A 15,790-nucleotide genomic window follows, 5' to 3' on the forward strand; every position below is an offset into this window, starting at 1 on the left:
AGTAGTGGTTTCTTTGCAGCAATTCGACCATGAAGGCCTGATTAACACAATCTCCTCTGAACAGTTGATGTTGAGACGTGTCTGTTACTTGAACCCTGTGAAGCATTTATTTGGGCTGCAATTTCTGAGGCTGGTAACTCTAGCTCTGGGTTTTCCTTTCTGGGTTTTCCTTTCCTATGGCGGTCCTCATGAGAGCCAGTTTCATCATATTGCTTGATGGTTTTTGCGACTGCACTTGAAGAAACTTTCAAAGTTCTTTAAAATTTTCAGATTGACTGACCTTTATGAAATGCATTCCAGGTGACGAGGCGAAGTGTGACTAAAATATATTTGATTTGTTTAACATTTGTTTAACACTTTTTACTATGTGTTATTTCATAGTTTTGATGTCTTTACTATTATTCTACAATGTAAAAAATAGTAAAAATAAAGAAAAACCCTTGAATGAGTCGGTGTGTCCAAACGTTTGACTGGTACTATATATATATATACATACATATATATATAAATTACTATGCCCCTACCCCCTTCTCCCCTGTTTACAAAACTTGGTGGAAAACATTAAAATTGAATATATACTGTACAGTTGAAGTCAAAAATTTACATAAACCTTAGCCAAATACATTTAAATTAAATTCAGTTTTTCACAATTCCTGACATTTAATCCTTCTAACAATTCCCTGTTTTAGCTCAGTTACTTTATTTTAAGAATGTGAAATGTCAGAATAATAGTAGAGAATGATATATTACACTTTTATTTCTTTCATCACATTCCCAGTGGGTCAGAAGTTTACATAAACTCAATTAGTATGTGGTAGCATTGCCTTTAAATTGTTTAACTTGGGTCAAACACTTTGGGTAGCCTTCCAGAAGCTTCCCACAATAAGTAGAGTGAATTTTGGCCCATTCCTCCTGACAGAATTGGTGTACCTGAGTCAGGGTTGTAGGCCTCCTTGCTCGCACACACCTTTTCAGTTCTGCCCACAACTTTTCTATTTGGATTGAGGTCAGAGCTTTGTGATGGCCACTCCAATACCTTGACTTTGTTGTCCTTAAGCAATTTTGCCTCAACTTTGGAAGTATACTTAGGGTCATTGTCCATTTGGAAGACCCATTTGCGACCAAGCTTTAACTTCCTGACTGATGTCTTGAGATGTTGCTTCAATATATCCACATCATTTTCCTGCCTCATGAAGCCATCTATTTTGTGAAGTGCACCAGTCCCCCCTGCAAAGCACCCCCACAACATGATGCTGCCACCCCGATGCTTCACGGTTGGGATGGTGTTCTTCGGCTTGCAAGCCACCCCCTTTTTCCTCCAAACATAACGACGGTCATTATGCCAAACAGTTCTATTTTTGTTTCATCAGACCAGAGGACATTTCTCCAAAAAGTACAATCTTTGTCTCTTTGTGATCTTTGTGTAATTGCAAACTGTAGTTTGGCTTTTTTTTAGGGCGGTTTTGGAGCAGTGGCTTCTTCCTTGCTGAACGGCCATTCAGGTTATGTCGATATAGGACTCGTTTTACTGTGGATATAGATACTTTTGTATCTGTTTCCCCCTCAAGGTCCTTTGCTGTTGTTCTGGGATTGATTTGCACTTTTCACACAAAAGTACGTTCATCTCCAGGAGACAGAACACGCCTCCTTCTTGAGCAGTATTTTTATTTTTCATATTTTTTATTTAACCTTTATTTAACCAGGTAGGCAAGTTGAGAACAAGTTCTCATTTACAATTGCGACCTGGCCAAGATAAAGCAAAGCAGTTTGACACATACAACAACACAGAGTTACACATGGAGTGAAACAAACATACAGTCAATAATACAGTAGAAAAATAAGTCTATATACAATATGAGCAAGTGAGGTGAGATATGGGAGGTAAAGGCAAAAAAAGGCCATGGTGGCGAAGTAAATACAATATAGCAAGTAAAACACTGGAATGGTTGATTTGCAGTGGAAGAATGTGCAAAGTAGAGATAGAAAAAATTGGGTGCAAAGGAGTAAAATAAATAAATACAGTAGGGAAAGAGGTAGTTGTTTGGGCTAAATTATAGATGGGCTATGTACAGGTGCAGTAACCTGTGATCTGCTCTGACAGCTGGTGCTTAAAGCTAGTAAGGGAGATAAGTGTTTCCAGTTTCAGAGATTTTTGTAGTTTGTTCCAGTCAATGGCAGCACTGGAAGGATAGGCGGCTAAAGAAAGAATTGGTTTTGGGGGTGACTAGAGAGATATACCTGCTGGAGCGCGTGCTACAGGTGGGTGCTGCTATGGTGACCAGCGAGCTGAGATAAGGGGGGACTTTACCTAGCAGAGTCTTGTAGATGACCTGGAGCCAGTGGGTTTGGCGAACGAGTATGAAGCGAGGGCCAGCCAACAAGAGCGTACAGGTCGCAGTGGTGGGTAGTATATGGGGCTTTGGTGACAAAACGGATGGCACTGTGATAGACTGCATCCAATTTATTGAGTAGGGTATTGGAGGCTATTTTGTAAATGACATTGCCGAAGTCGAGGATTGGTAGGATGGTCAGTTTTACAAGGGTATGTTTGGCAGCGTGAGTGAAGGATGCTTTGTTGCGAAATAGGAAGCCAATTCTAGATTTAACTTTGGATTGGAGATGTTTCACGTGAGTCTGGAAGGAGAGTTTACAGTCTAACCAGACACCTAGGTATTTGTAGTTGTTCACATATCCATCCAGAGTAGTGATGTTGGACAGGTGGGCAGGTGCAGGCAGCGATCTGTTGAAGAGCATGCATTTAGTTTTACTTGTATTTAAGAGCAATTGGAGGCCACGGAAGGAGAGATGTATGGCATTGAAGCTCGTCTGGAGGGTTGTTAACACAGTGTCCAAAGAAGGGCCAGAAGTATACAGAATGATGTCGTCTGCGTAGAGGTGGATCAGAGACTCACCAGCAGCAAAAGTGACATCATTGATATATACAGAGAAGAGAGTCAGTCCAAGAATTGAACCCTGTGGCACCCCCATAGAGACTGCCAGAGGCCCGCACAACAGACCCTCCGATTTGACACACTGAACTCTATCAGAGAAGTAGTTGGTGAACCAGGCGAGGCAATCATTTGAGAAACCAAGGCTGTCGAGTCTGCCGATGAGGATGTGGTGATTTACAGAGTCGAAAGCCTTGGCCAGGTCAATGAATACGGCTGCACAGTATTGTTTCTTATCGATGGCGGTTAAGATATCGTTTAGTACTTTGAGCATGGCTGAGGTGCACCCATGACCAGCTCTGAAACCAGATTGCATAGAGGAGAAGGTATGGTGGGATTCGAAATGGTCGGTAATGTGTTTGTTAACTTCGCTTTCGAAGACCTTAGAAAGGCAGGGTAGGATAGATATAGGCCTGTAGCAGTTTGGGTCTAGAGTGTCTCCCCCTTTGAACAGGGGGATGACCATGGCAGCTTTCCAATCTTTGGGAATCTCAGACAATATGAAAGAGAGGTTGAACAGGCGAGTAATAGGGGTTTGCAACAATTTCGGCAGATCATTTTAGAAAGAAAGGGTCCAGATTTTCTAGCCCGGCTTAAAGAGTCCAGATTTTGCAGCTCTTTCAGAACATTCGCTGACTGGATTTGGGAGAAGGAGAAATGGGGAAGGCTTGGGCGAGTTGCTGTGGGGGGTGCAGTGCTGTTGACTGCGGTAGGGGTAGCCAGGTGGAAAGCAATTATAGTGGATTTATCGGCGGTGACAGTGTTTCCTATCTTCTGTGCAGTGGGCAGCTGGGAGGAGGTGTTCTTATTCTCCATGGACTTTACAGTGTCCCAGAACCTTTTTGAGTTTGTGTTGCAGGAAGCTAATTTCTGCTTGAAAAAGCTAGCCTTGGCTTTTCTAACTGCTTGTGTATATTGGTTTCTAGCTTCCCTGAATAGTTGCATATCACGGGGGCTGTTCGATGCTAATGCAGAATGCCATAGGATGTTTCTTTGTTGGTTAAAGGCAGTCAGGTCTGGAGAGATCCAAGGACTATATCTGTTCCTGGTTCTAAATTTCTTGAATGGAGCATGCTTATTTAAGATGGTGAGGAAGGCATTTAAAAAACAAAACAGGCATCCTCTACTGACGGGATGAGATCAATATCCTTCCAGGGTATCCCGGCCAGGTCGATTAGAAAGGCATGCTCGCTGAAGTGTTTCAGGGAGCTTTTGACAGTGATGAGTGGAGGTCGTTTGACCGTTGACCCATTACAGATGCAGGCAATGAGGCAGTGCGCTGAGATCTTGGTTGAAAACAGCAGAGGTGTATTTAGAAGGCAAGTTGGTTAGGATGATATCTATGAGGGTGCCCGTGTTTACGACTTTGGGTTGTACCTGGTAGGTTCATTGATAATTTGTGTGAGACTGAGGGCATCAAGCTTAGATTGTAGGATGGCTGGGGTGTTAAGCATGTTCCAGTTTAGGTCGCCTAGCAGCATGAGTTCTGAAGATAGATGGGGGTCAATCAGTTCACATATGGTGTCCAGAGCACAGCTGGGGGCAGAAGGTGGTCTATAGCAGGTGGCAACAGTGAGAGACTTGTTTTTAGAGAGGTGTTTTCTTTAAAAGTAGAAGTTCAAATTGTTTGGGTACAGGCCTGGATAGTAGGACAGAACTCTATAACTGTTAAGGGAATTTTTATCAATGATGACTAATTATGTATACATTTCAATCAGGACTGACTAATCAGAATACTATTATGTTACTGTATATGTACGAATCAGAATACTATTATGTTACTGTATATGTATGAATTTTCTTTTTAATCCTAGTATTAAATATAATGTGTGTAAATATAATCAAGAATTAGAACAATGACTGTCTGTACCATGGTAGAAATGAATGAACTTATAGCCAGACTGGCTAGAAGGCTTATCTACACCAGCTGTCCTAGGCTCAGTCATATATCATCTTAATAGGGAGAGACGATGTGAGAACCATACAGCCATTGTACTAGAGCGGAGATGACACGGGCTGGTACCGAAACTAATGACGTCATTTTAAGTTTATAACCTGTGGCAAAATGTGTAAGGAGCAGTACTCACGAGAATAAACGCAGCTGGTTGATTTCAAAGGCTGGTCTCTGTCCATTTTATACCAATAAGGGTCTTACAACCTCTTATGAATTGACAGAGTGATTCATTTTAATTGGTTATTAAAACAGAGGAATTTAATTCCTGTAACAATAACATATAACGTATGCTTGGTCCCATGGTGCTTATTCTTGCATACTGCTGTTTGTACAGATGAACGTGGTACCTTCAGGCATTTGGAAATTGCTCCCAAGGATGAACCAGAATTGTGGAGGTCTACAATTTTTTTTCTCAGGTCTTGGCTGATATCTTTTGATTTCCCCTTCACGATTGGACTACCGACGTAATCTGCTCGAGGGGGTACTCAACTGGCCCCTACGTTGCGACGTCCCCTGAATGCCCATCTGCTAGCCTGCCTGCCGTGGCCCGCTAGCTGTTAGCCACGGCCAGCTAGCTGTCTAGAGCATATTGGACTGTTAGCTGAATAGATTATTCGTCCAATTCCTTGGGCCACTATACCTATTTTGCCAATTAGACTTGGACCCCTCTGCTACTAGGAACACTACTAATCCATCACGACTGGTCTATCGACGTCACCGCATGCGCAGGCTAAAACAGACTTTCCTCCGTTGCGATGTCCCTCCATAAGGCCCTTCTGCTAGCTTGCTATCCCCGGCCTGCTAGCTGTCTGAATCGCTGTGTCTCCAGCCAGCCCAAATACTCACTGGACCCTATGATCACTCGGCTACGCATGCCTCTACCCTAATATCAATATGCCTTGTCCATTACTGTCCTGGTTAGTGATTATTGTCTTATTTCACTAGTGATCCTCTAGCCCTGCTCAATATGTCTTAACCAACCATTTAGTTCCACTTCCCACATATGTGGTGACATCACCTGGTTTAAATCTCTAGAGACAACATCTCTCTCATCATTGCTCAATGCCTAGGTTTACCTCCAATGTACTCACATCCTCCCATACTTTTATCTGTACATTATGCCTTGAATCTATTCTATCACGCCCAGAAACCTGCTCCTTTTACTCTCTGTTCCGAACGCACTAGACGAGCAGTTCTGATAGCCTTTAGCAATACCCTTATCCTACTCCTCCTCTGTTCCTCTGGTTATGTAGAGGTTAATCCAGGCCCTGCAGTGTCTAGCCCCACTCCTACTCCCCGGGTGCTCTCATTTGTTGACTTCTGTAACCTTAAAAGCCTTGGTTTCATGCATATTAGAAGCTTCCTCCCTAAGTTTGTTTTAGTCACTGCTTTAGCACACTCTACCAACCTGGATGTTCTAGCCGTGTCTGAATCCTGGCTTTGGAAGACCACCAAAAATCCTGAAATTCCATCCCTAACTATAAGATTTTCCAACAAGATAGAACTGCCAAAGGGGGCGGTGTTGCAATCTACTGCAGAGATAGCCTGCAGCGTTCTGTCTCACTATCCAGGTCTGTATCCTAAACAATTAGAGCTTCTACTTTTAAAAATCCACCTTTCCAGAAACAAGTCTCTCCGCTGCTTGCTATAGACCATACTCTGCTCCCAGCTGTGCCCTGGACACCATATGTGAATTGATTGCCCCCCATGTATCTTCAGAGCTTGTGCTGCTAGGTGACCTAAACTTAACACCCCGGCCATCCTACAGTCTAAGCTTGATGCCCTCAATCTCACACAAATTACAAAATAAACCCACCAGGTACAACCCCAAATCCGTAAACACGGGCACCCTCATAGATATTATCCTAACCAACTTGCCCTCTAAATACACCTCTGCTGTTTTCAACCAAGATCTCAGCGCTCTGCCTCATTGCCTGCATCTGTAATGGTTCTGTGGTCAAACGACCACCCCTCATCATTGTCAAACGCTCCCTGAAACACTTCAGCGAGCAGGCCTTTCTAATCGACCTGGCCCGGGTATCCTGGAAGGATATTGACCTCATCCCATCAGTAGAGGATGCCTGGTTATTCTTTAAAAGTGCCTTTCGGAACCATCTTAAATAACCATTCCCCCCTTCAAAAAATGTAGAACCAGGAACAGATATAGCCCTTGGTTCTCTCCAGACTTGACTGCCCTTGATCAGCACAAAAACATCCTGTGGCGTTCTGCATTAGCATCGAACAGCCCCCATGATATGCAACTTTTCAGGGAAGTTAGGAACCAATATACACAGGCAGTTAGGAAAGTTAAGGCTAGCTTTTTCAAGCAGAAATTTGCACCCTGTAGCACAAACTCCAAAAAGTTTTGGGACACTGTAAAGTCCATGGAGAATAAGAGCACCTCCTCCCAGCTGCCCACTGCACTGGGAGGCTAGGAAACACTGTCACCACCAATAAATCCACTATAATTGAGAATTTCAATAAGCATTTTTCTACGGCTGGCCAAGTTTTCCACCTGGCTACCCCTACCCCGATCAATATCCCTCCACCCCCACAGCAACTCGCCCAAGCCTCCCCCATTTCTCCTTCACCCAAATCAAGATAGCTGATTTTCTGAAAGAGCTGCAAAATCTGGACCACTACAAATCAGCCGGGCTAGACAATCTGGGCCCTCTCTTTCTAAAATGATCTGCCGAAATTGTTGCAACCCCTATTACTAGCCTGTTCAACCTCTCTTTCATATTGTCTGAGATTCCCAAAGATTGGAAAACTGCCACGGTCATCCCCCTGTTCAAAGGGGGAGACACTCTAGACCCAAACTGCTACAGACCAATATCTATCCTACCCTGCCTTTCTAAGGTCTTCGAAAGCGAAGTTAACAAACAGACTACCAACCATTTCGAATCCCAAACGGTTTGAATCATGTCTGTGAGTAAAACAGAACTTATGTAGCAGGCGAAACCCTTAGGAAAAACCATTCCGATTTTTATTTGAGGTCACTCTCTTTTCAATGTGTTTTCATTGGGAATCGAGATTTCTAAGGGACCTTCTTACAGTTCCTACCACTTCCACTGGATGTCACCAGTCTTTAGAAATTGGTTGAGGTTTTTCCTTTGTGTACTGTTAGATAGAGGCGCGTGATCAGAAAGGTAGCGTCAGTTTGTTTTCTTCCTGTATTGAACACAGATCATCCCGTCTTCAATTTGATCGATTATTTACTTTAAAAAATACCTAAAGTTGTATTACAAAAGTAGTTTGAAATGTTTTGGCAAAGTTTACAGGTAACTTTTGACATATTTTGTAGTGACATTGCGCAAGTTGGAACAGGTGTTTTTCTGGATCAAATGCGCTAAATAAATGGACATTTTGGATATATGTCGACGGAACTAATTGAACAAAAGGACCATTTGTGATGTTTATGGGACATATTGGAGTGCCAACAAAAGAAGCTCGTCTGTAACGGTTTTCTTCTGGAAAATAGTTTCCATAATGTCCACAGAAACATGTCAAACGTTTTTTATAATCAATCCTCGGGTTGTTTTTAAAATATATAATCGATAATATATTAACCGCAAATGTCTTTCACAGTAGGAGAGAGGAAAACAATGGCTGTCCAAATTCTGTTGCGCGAGCAAAACTCAAGTGACCACTTGACGCAATGTTATCGTTCTGGCTCAGTTTTCAAAATAAAAGCCTGAAACTATGTCTGAAGACTGTAGACACCTTGAGGAAGCGATCTGAATCTGGTTCATATCCCTTTAAATCCAGCAAAGGGAGGCTATGGAACATGGAGTTTTCAAAATAGAAGCCACTTCCTGTTTTGATTTTCCTCAGGGTTTCGCCTGCAATATCAGTTCTGTTATACTCACAGACAATATTTTGACAGGTTTGGAAACTTTAGAGTGTTTTCTATCCAATTCTAATAATAATATGCATATATTAGCAACTGAGACTGAGGAGCTGGCCATTTACAATGGGCACCTTTTCATCAAAGTTACTCAATACTGCCCCTGCAGACATAAAAAGTTAAATCTGGAATTGGCTTCCTATTTCGCAACAAAGCATCCTTCACTTATGCTGCCAAACATACCCTAGTAAAACTGACAATCCTACCGATCCTCGTCTTTGGCGATGTCATTTACAAAATAGCCTCCAACTCTCTACTCAACAAATTGGACGCAGTTTATCACAGTGCCATCTGTTCTGTCACCAAAGCCCCATATACTACCCACCACTGCGACCTGTACGCTCTCGTTGCCTGGCCCTCGCTTCATACTCGTCGCCAAACCCACTGGCTCCAGGTCATCTACAAGTATCTGCCCCACCTTATCTCAGCTCACTGGTCACCATAGCAGCACCCACCCGTAGCACGCGCTACAGATATATCTCACTGGTCACCCCCATAGGCAATTCTTCCTTTGGCCGCCTTTCCTTCCAGCTCTGCTACCAATGACAGGAACGAACTACAAAAATCACTGAAGCTGGAGACTCATATCTCCCTCACTAGCTTTAAGCATCAGCTGTCAGAGCAGCTCACATATCACTGTACCTGTACATAGCCCATCTGTAAATAGCCCATCCAACTACCTCATTCTCATACTGTATTTTTTTTTTATCTTGCTCCTTTGCACCCCAATATCTCTACTTGCACATTCATCTTCTGCACAACTACCATTCCAGTGTTTAATTGCTATATTGTAATTACTTCGCCACCATGGCCTTTTTATTGCCTGTATATAGACTTTTCTACTGTATTATTGACTGTATGTTTGTTTATTCCATGTGTAACTCTGCATTGTTGTATGTGTCGAACTGCTTTGCTTTATCTTGGCCAGGTCGCAGTTGCAAATGAGAAATTGTTCTCAACTAGTCTACCTGGTTTAATAAAGGTTAAATAAAAAAATGAAAAAATAAATGTCAAGCAAAGAGGCATTGAGTTTGAATGCCTTGAAATAAATCCACAGGTACACCTCCAATTGACTCTTATAATGTCAATTAGTCTATCAGAAGCTTCTAAAGCCATGACATTTTTTCCAAGCTGTTTAAAGGCACAGGGAACTTAGTGTATGTAAACTTCTGACCCACTGGAAATGTGATACAGTGAATTATAAGTGAAATAATCTCTGTAAACAATTGTTGGAAAAATGACTTGTGTATTGCACAAAGGAGATGTCCTAACCGACTTGCCAAAACTATAGTTTGTTAACAAGAAATTTTGGAGTGGTTGAAAAACTAATTTTAATGACTCCCAACCTAAGTGAATGTAAACATCCGACTTAAACTTTGTAAATATATATATATATATATATATGACACTGAATGTACAAAACAGTAGGAACACCTTCCTAATATTGAGTTGCACTCCATTTTGTCCTCATAATAGCCTCAATTCGTCTGGGATTGGACTCGACAAGGTGTCAAGCGTTTCACAAGGACAAAAAGGGGGGTGCAACTTAACATTAGGAAGGTGTTACTAATGTTTTGTACCATCAGTGTATGACGTTTCTTTCCTAATTACACTGGACTCCAAGGTCAAATGTAAAAAAAAAAAATAATAATCTGAATTCCTACTCTCAGATAACCACAGACTAAGCCACCTTTCCCAATACACTAACATTTGATTATTTCCTTTTGCATACATCCTCCTATTTTACTGTGATGTTTTATGAGGGTCTTGAACCTTTCTATTTGTTCCATTTCTACTGAGATTCTCCTAAAAATAAATACAATACCTTAGGGTATTATCATATTTCCCATTAATTGATCGTGGTTTTTCAAATCTCCTAACAGTACTGTTTGTAGGTCAATCTGAGCACAGACTTATTAACAACCACTTGTGGACCTGACTCCAAAAGCGAGCCACCGAAGGGTAGTACCAAAAGAGATGATCTATTAATTCTGTTTCTTCGAGTCTGCACAGGACTGACTGTTCAATGCCCCATATATTGAGCATTATTTTTGTGGTGAGAATTTGACATAATAACATTAAATAAAAAATAATGGAATTATGCTTCAATTGTTGTTTTGTAAATCAGTTCATAAACCCGATGCCATGGTATTGGGACATAAAAAATCTGTTCCCAAATATCTAGAATTATATGCGGTGTAGTTATCAAAACTCTCGACCTTAAGTGAAACTGATTATTTTTAATATTCATACTAGTCATTTTAAGCCATGCATGGTTTTTCATTGGTGGCAGACAAAAACCAATTCATTGCTTTATATTTTGAGAAATTGCCTCTTCCATTTTCGTGGCTGAGCTGCGATGAGTTCGTTATACTCCATACACCTTTGTTATATGCTTGTGTGACATACTTTTAGTGTCCTTATTTACAATGTCAATGTCTTCCCTTATACATTTTTTCTAAGAAAATGTGTATTTCCTTTATCAATACATTGGAGTTTAGCCTTATCATTTGTGAATAAAAATAATATTATTATTCTACTAAAGACACTTTTGTGAGGGTCCCCTACCAGAAATGGACATGCTAAAAATGTATGAATATACATTCATTTCACAATAACAAAATGTATTGTAACACAAATCGAATTGTAACATAAAACATGATTTCATAAACACCTTAAAAGGTTGTTTGGAGTGCCTTTTGTAGTTCCAAAACACATTACAAATGCATAGGAAACAGGTAATCAAGTAATTTCACATGAGATGGAACATGTTAGAATTGCAAACATAATGTGTTTATTTTGTGTAAGATTCCAGTGGGTAACTGGTGCTTTAGGCGGTGATATTTCCAGTAGGGTAACTGGTGCTGTAGGTGGTAATATTTCCAGTAGTGTAACTGATGCTTTAGGTGGTGATATTTCCAGCAGGGGTAACTGGTGCTTTAGGTGGTGATATTTCCAGTAGGGTAACTGATGCTTTAGGTGGTGATATTTCCAGTAGGGTAACTGGTGCTTTAGGTGGTGATATTTCCAGTAGGGGTAACTGGTGCTTTAGGTGGTGGTATTTCCAGTAGGGGTAACTGATGCTTTAGGTGGTGATATTTCCAGTAGGGTAACTGGTGCTTTAGGTGGTGATATTTCCAGTAGGGGTAACTGGTGCTTTAGGTGGTGATATTTCCAGTAGGGTAACTGGTGCTTTAGGTGGTTATATTTCCAGTAGGGTAACTCGTGCTTTAGGTGGTAATATTTCCAATAGGATAACTGGTGCTTTAGGTGGTGATATTTCCAGTAGGGTAACTGATGCTTTAGGTGGTGATATTTCCAGTAGGGTAACTGATGCTTTAGGTGGTGATATTTCCAGTAGGGTAACTGATGCTTTAGGTGGTGATATTTCCAGTAGGGTAACTGATGCTTTAGGTGGTGATATTCCCAGTAGGGTAACTGATGCTTTAGGTGGTGATATTTCCAGTAGGGTAACTGGTGCTTTAGGTGGTGATATTTCCAGTAGGGTAACTGATGCTTTAGGTGGTGATATTTCCAGTAGGGTAACTGATGCTTTAGGTGGTGATATTTCCAGTAGGGTAACTGATGCTTTAGGTGGTGATATTTCTGTGTTTCCTTGGCTTTTCATCCAATGACATCTTCTTGATCCCGATTACATCATTCTACCTAATAGTTTTTTTTATTCACCCAAATTCTGATGAACTTGCATGCAGCCTTGTTCCCAAGGACCTCACCTGTGACCTTAAAGTAATCACAGGTTAAGGGTCTCAGGGACAACAAAACATGCTTAGATATAAGTCAAGTCTCTAAATATACTTATGTGAATCTATTTGAGGATAAAAGTACAACACAACAATGATAGTGGGAGGTGTATAAAGGCTTTTGTAGCGAAACGGCGAACAGCAGTTAGTGGGAAACTTACTTATGACGATCCCTGAAAGAAAGAGTCAATCTGCCACTAGTTTGGATACCATATAATTGTGTTGTGTGTTGGGTTGGTGAATGGCTCCACCTCATAATGGCTCATCTCTAAACCTCCAAACTTGCCAGAGATGTTACCTGAAAGATGAAAAAAGACAGGGGTAAGAAATCATTGGATGGTATTGATGCCCTGTACTATTCTTGTGTTTTCATTTGAATCTTTCAAGACATGAAGATATTGTATATGCATTCATTCCTATAGTTACCCCCTAGTGGTAGACAGACAGAGAAAAAGTTACTTTTGAAACAGACTGACATACTATTGTCTAAACCAGGGATGGGCAACTTTGATGGGGAGGGGGCCACAAAAAAATGTAACTCATGGGGGGCCGCAGTGGTTAGAGGGTCTGCGCACCCACACACATATTCGAGTTTAAATATACATTTTGTAGAAATATTATTGATTTACAGACACATTTCTACACTAGTCTATATTAGACAACAGTGAAACATAACTAAACATATGCTTTCTTAAAAGTAAAAAAAAGGCTTAAAACTACTGAGATACTACCAAAGCGCTAAGTTTGCTGCTCATGCAATGAAATACATACATGTAATGCAAATAAATCCAACACAACGAAGGTGCATGTAGCATGTACTGTCTGAAATTAGACCCCTTCAATATCCTCTTGTCCCTCTGGTTTTCCCTGTCCCAGATTTATGAGCTCATCCTTTCTCTCCAAAGCATGAGAGCACAAGAGGAAGGTGGATGAAGAAAACCAGAGAGAGAGGGAGTAGAAACACCACGCAAGAAGAAACAGGATGAATGTGAAAGAAGAAATGTTAAGAGAATAACGCCGGCTGGCCAAAGAGGTCAAATAGATAGCTTCTCTCTTTTCGTTTGCCTGTTTGCTCGAGTGTATCCACTCACCATTTCGGCTTTAGCTGGTGTAGAATTTGTGTTCCTTGTGTAAACACACACTCACACACATGACTGTGTGCACATACATGCACACAAATGGATGCACATACTGTACATACATACACAAGAGCGTGCACACACACACACATGCAAACATGCACAGTAGCACAGTAGCACACACACACACTCTCGATTAGTTATTGATCTATTACCCCACTGAGAAAAAGGACAATTATTCCATCGGTAAAGGAAATAAAGCACAATAAGCCCTATCCTGCTCCATCTTCACTGTCTTCCTTTTTTTTCAGGGCTATAGCCTAGACAGTAACATGAAAAAGGTGCCCGTTCTACTCCTCCAGTTTTCTCTCTCTTTTTTTGTCTCTCCTTCTCCTATCCCTCTCACAGGCTCTGTCCCTGGCTCTGTGAATGGCTGTCTCCATTTGCCAAGTCGGATCTCTAATTCTCCGGGCGATTAGAGTCCAAGCAGCCATTGTGTGAGACAGGTACACACAGACAATCGCATTGATGCCATTGCTGCTGTACTTACAGCCATACTTCCACAACCCCCTACCACAAACACCAGGCAGCGCCGCCATCGCTGACCTCCTCCCCTCATAAATCTGTGTCACCTATATACATTGCACACACACAAACACACACAAAACACATATACAAGCTTACAGTCCATCTTTCTCTCTTGCCTGCTGACGTTCTCACCGCTCTGTCCCCGCCTTCCCTGCTCTGTCTCTCACCCCCTTTCCCCTCATCTCCATCTATTCCCTTTTCCTCCCTCTCACTTTCTCTCTCTTTCTCGCTCATACTCTCACCCTTGTGTTGTTTTCAGGCGTGACGACTTGTCTCGCCCATCTTGCAGTCTGCGTGCGCGCATGTTTGTCTTTATGTCTGTGTGTCTATCTGTACGTATGTGCGTGCGCACACTTGCATGTGTGGTGTGTGTGCTTGTACACTGCTGTGCTCGTGCATCTGGGAAAGAGAGTAAATGTGTGTGAGAGCTGGAGGGAGGGAGGGAGTGGGGGAAGGTGGCAGTGGCAGGAGCAGACAGAGACTGAGGCTGTGGTATTCACACAGCATGAGGATCAAAGCCACATCAACCCAAAGGTGATTAACCTCACATTCTGTTCGACCGCCACCCTTCTCACTATTATACACTGGGCATCTAAACAACATACATCTATCATCATCTCTGTGTGCACACATGACTGTAAGTCGCTTTGGATAAAAGCGTCTGCTAAATGGCATATATTATTATTATTATTATTACATCTAAACAACACTCAGTACCTCTGAAGCAAATATGTCCCTAAGAATCTTCCTCTTATAAATATATCTTAATATAAATATTTTACAGTTAGAATCCCAATTATAATATGCATATAAATGCCATGTCTTCTTTGATAATTTCTACTTGTCATGGACACGTTTATCTTAAATGCACACATGAACAGATTCACTGTTATTTTCATGTTACTTGATTCACTTATTCCATGCCACAGTTGTGTAGCACTTTTAAACCAACACAAGTTGTATATGAATATAACACAATCAAGATAAAGTCATATGAGACAATTGGTTATATCAAGAATGAAACATCAATGGTGGACGGCAGAAAGGAATGTCACAAAGTCAAAAATAATCAAGTGCCCCCACAAACCTATGAATGGCACAATATTCCAAAATAGCAGCAATAGTTGTCACTAGTGCCATGCTGGGGATATTTATCCTGTTGGAGGAGAGGTCAAGCAAGTATTTATTTGAGTGCTTAAAGAAAAAACAGTGGCAGGCACAGATGAATGATATATGTTCTTTTCCCCTCCTTACTCGAGCACTGTAACGCAATGCGGATAGTGACTGTCTGAGCCACTAGCCAGACACACTGGGAGGGACATAGGGGGAGTGGAGGGGGGGTTGTACGGCAAGGAGGAGGAGAGGGGGAAGGCAGTATGGTGGGGGAGCTCAAACACAAGCTCCCATGCTTTCGGACATATTGGTACTAATAGCTGTACTTCCTGCAACCACACAGAACAGCAGACTCTCGGGAAGATGGCGAATTTATGAGATCACAGTAGAAATGTGTCACCTGTCCATTTAATTCAAAGGCTATATAATCCAGGGTGTTT

The 15,790-nt window shown here is 41.6% G+C and overlaps 2 long non-coding RNA genes across 2 annotated transcripts in view; one reads left to right on the plus strand and one right to left on the minus strand.

The window, feature by feature from the left end:
• LOC124012907 overlaps nt 1-13,916 on the plus strand; it is a 37,826-nt gene extending 23,910 nt beyond the window's left edge. Inside the window, exon 5 of the long non-coding RNA XR_006834793.1 lies at nt 13,447-13,916. This is a non-coding gene — a long non-coding RNA (uncharacterized LOC124012907). The remainder of the gene's footprint in view (nt 1-13,446) is intronic.
• The window catches only part of LOC124012906, a 71,722-nt gene that overhangs the window by 411 nt on the left and 55,521 nt on the right, over nt 1-15,790 (minus strand). The window contains exon 4 of the long non-coding RNA XR_006834791.1: nt 12,732-12,868. This is a non-coding gene — a long non-coding RNA (uncharacterized LOC124012906). The remainder of the gene's footprint in view (nt 1-12,731; nt 12,869-15,790) is intronic.

This window comes from Oncorhynchus gorbuscha, linkage group LG24 (genome assembly GCF_021184085.1).
Source record: "Oncorhynchus gorbuscha isolate QuinsamMale2020 ecotype Even-year linkage group LG24, OgorEven_v1.0, whole genome shotgun sequence".
NCBI classification, from domain to species: Eukaryota; Metazoa; Chordata; class Actinopteri; order Salmoniformes; family Salmonidae; genus Oncorhynchus; species Oncorhynchus gorbuscha.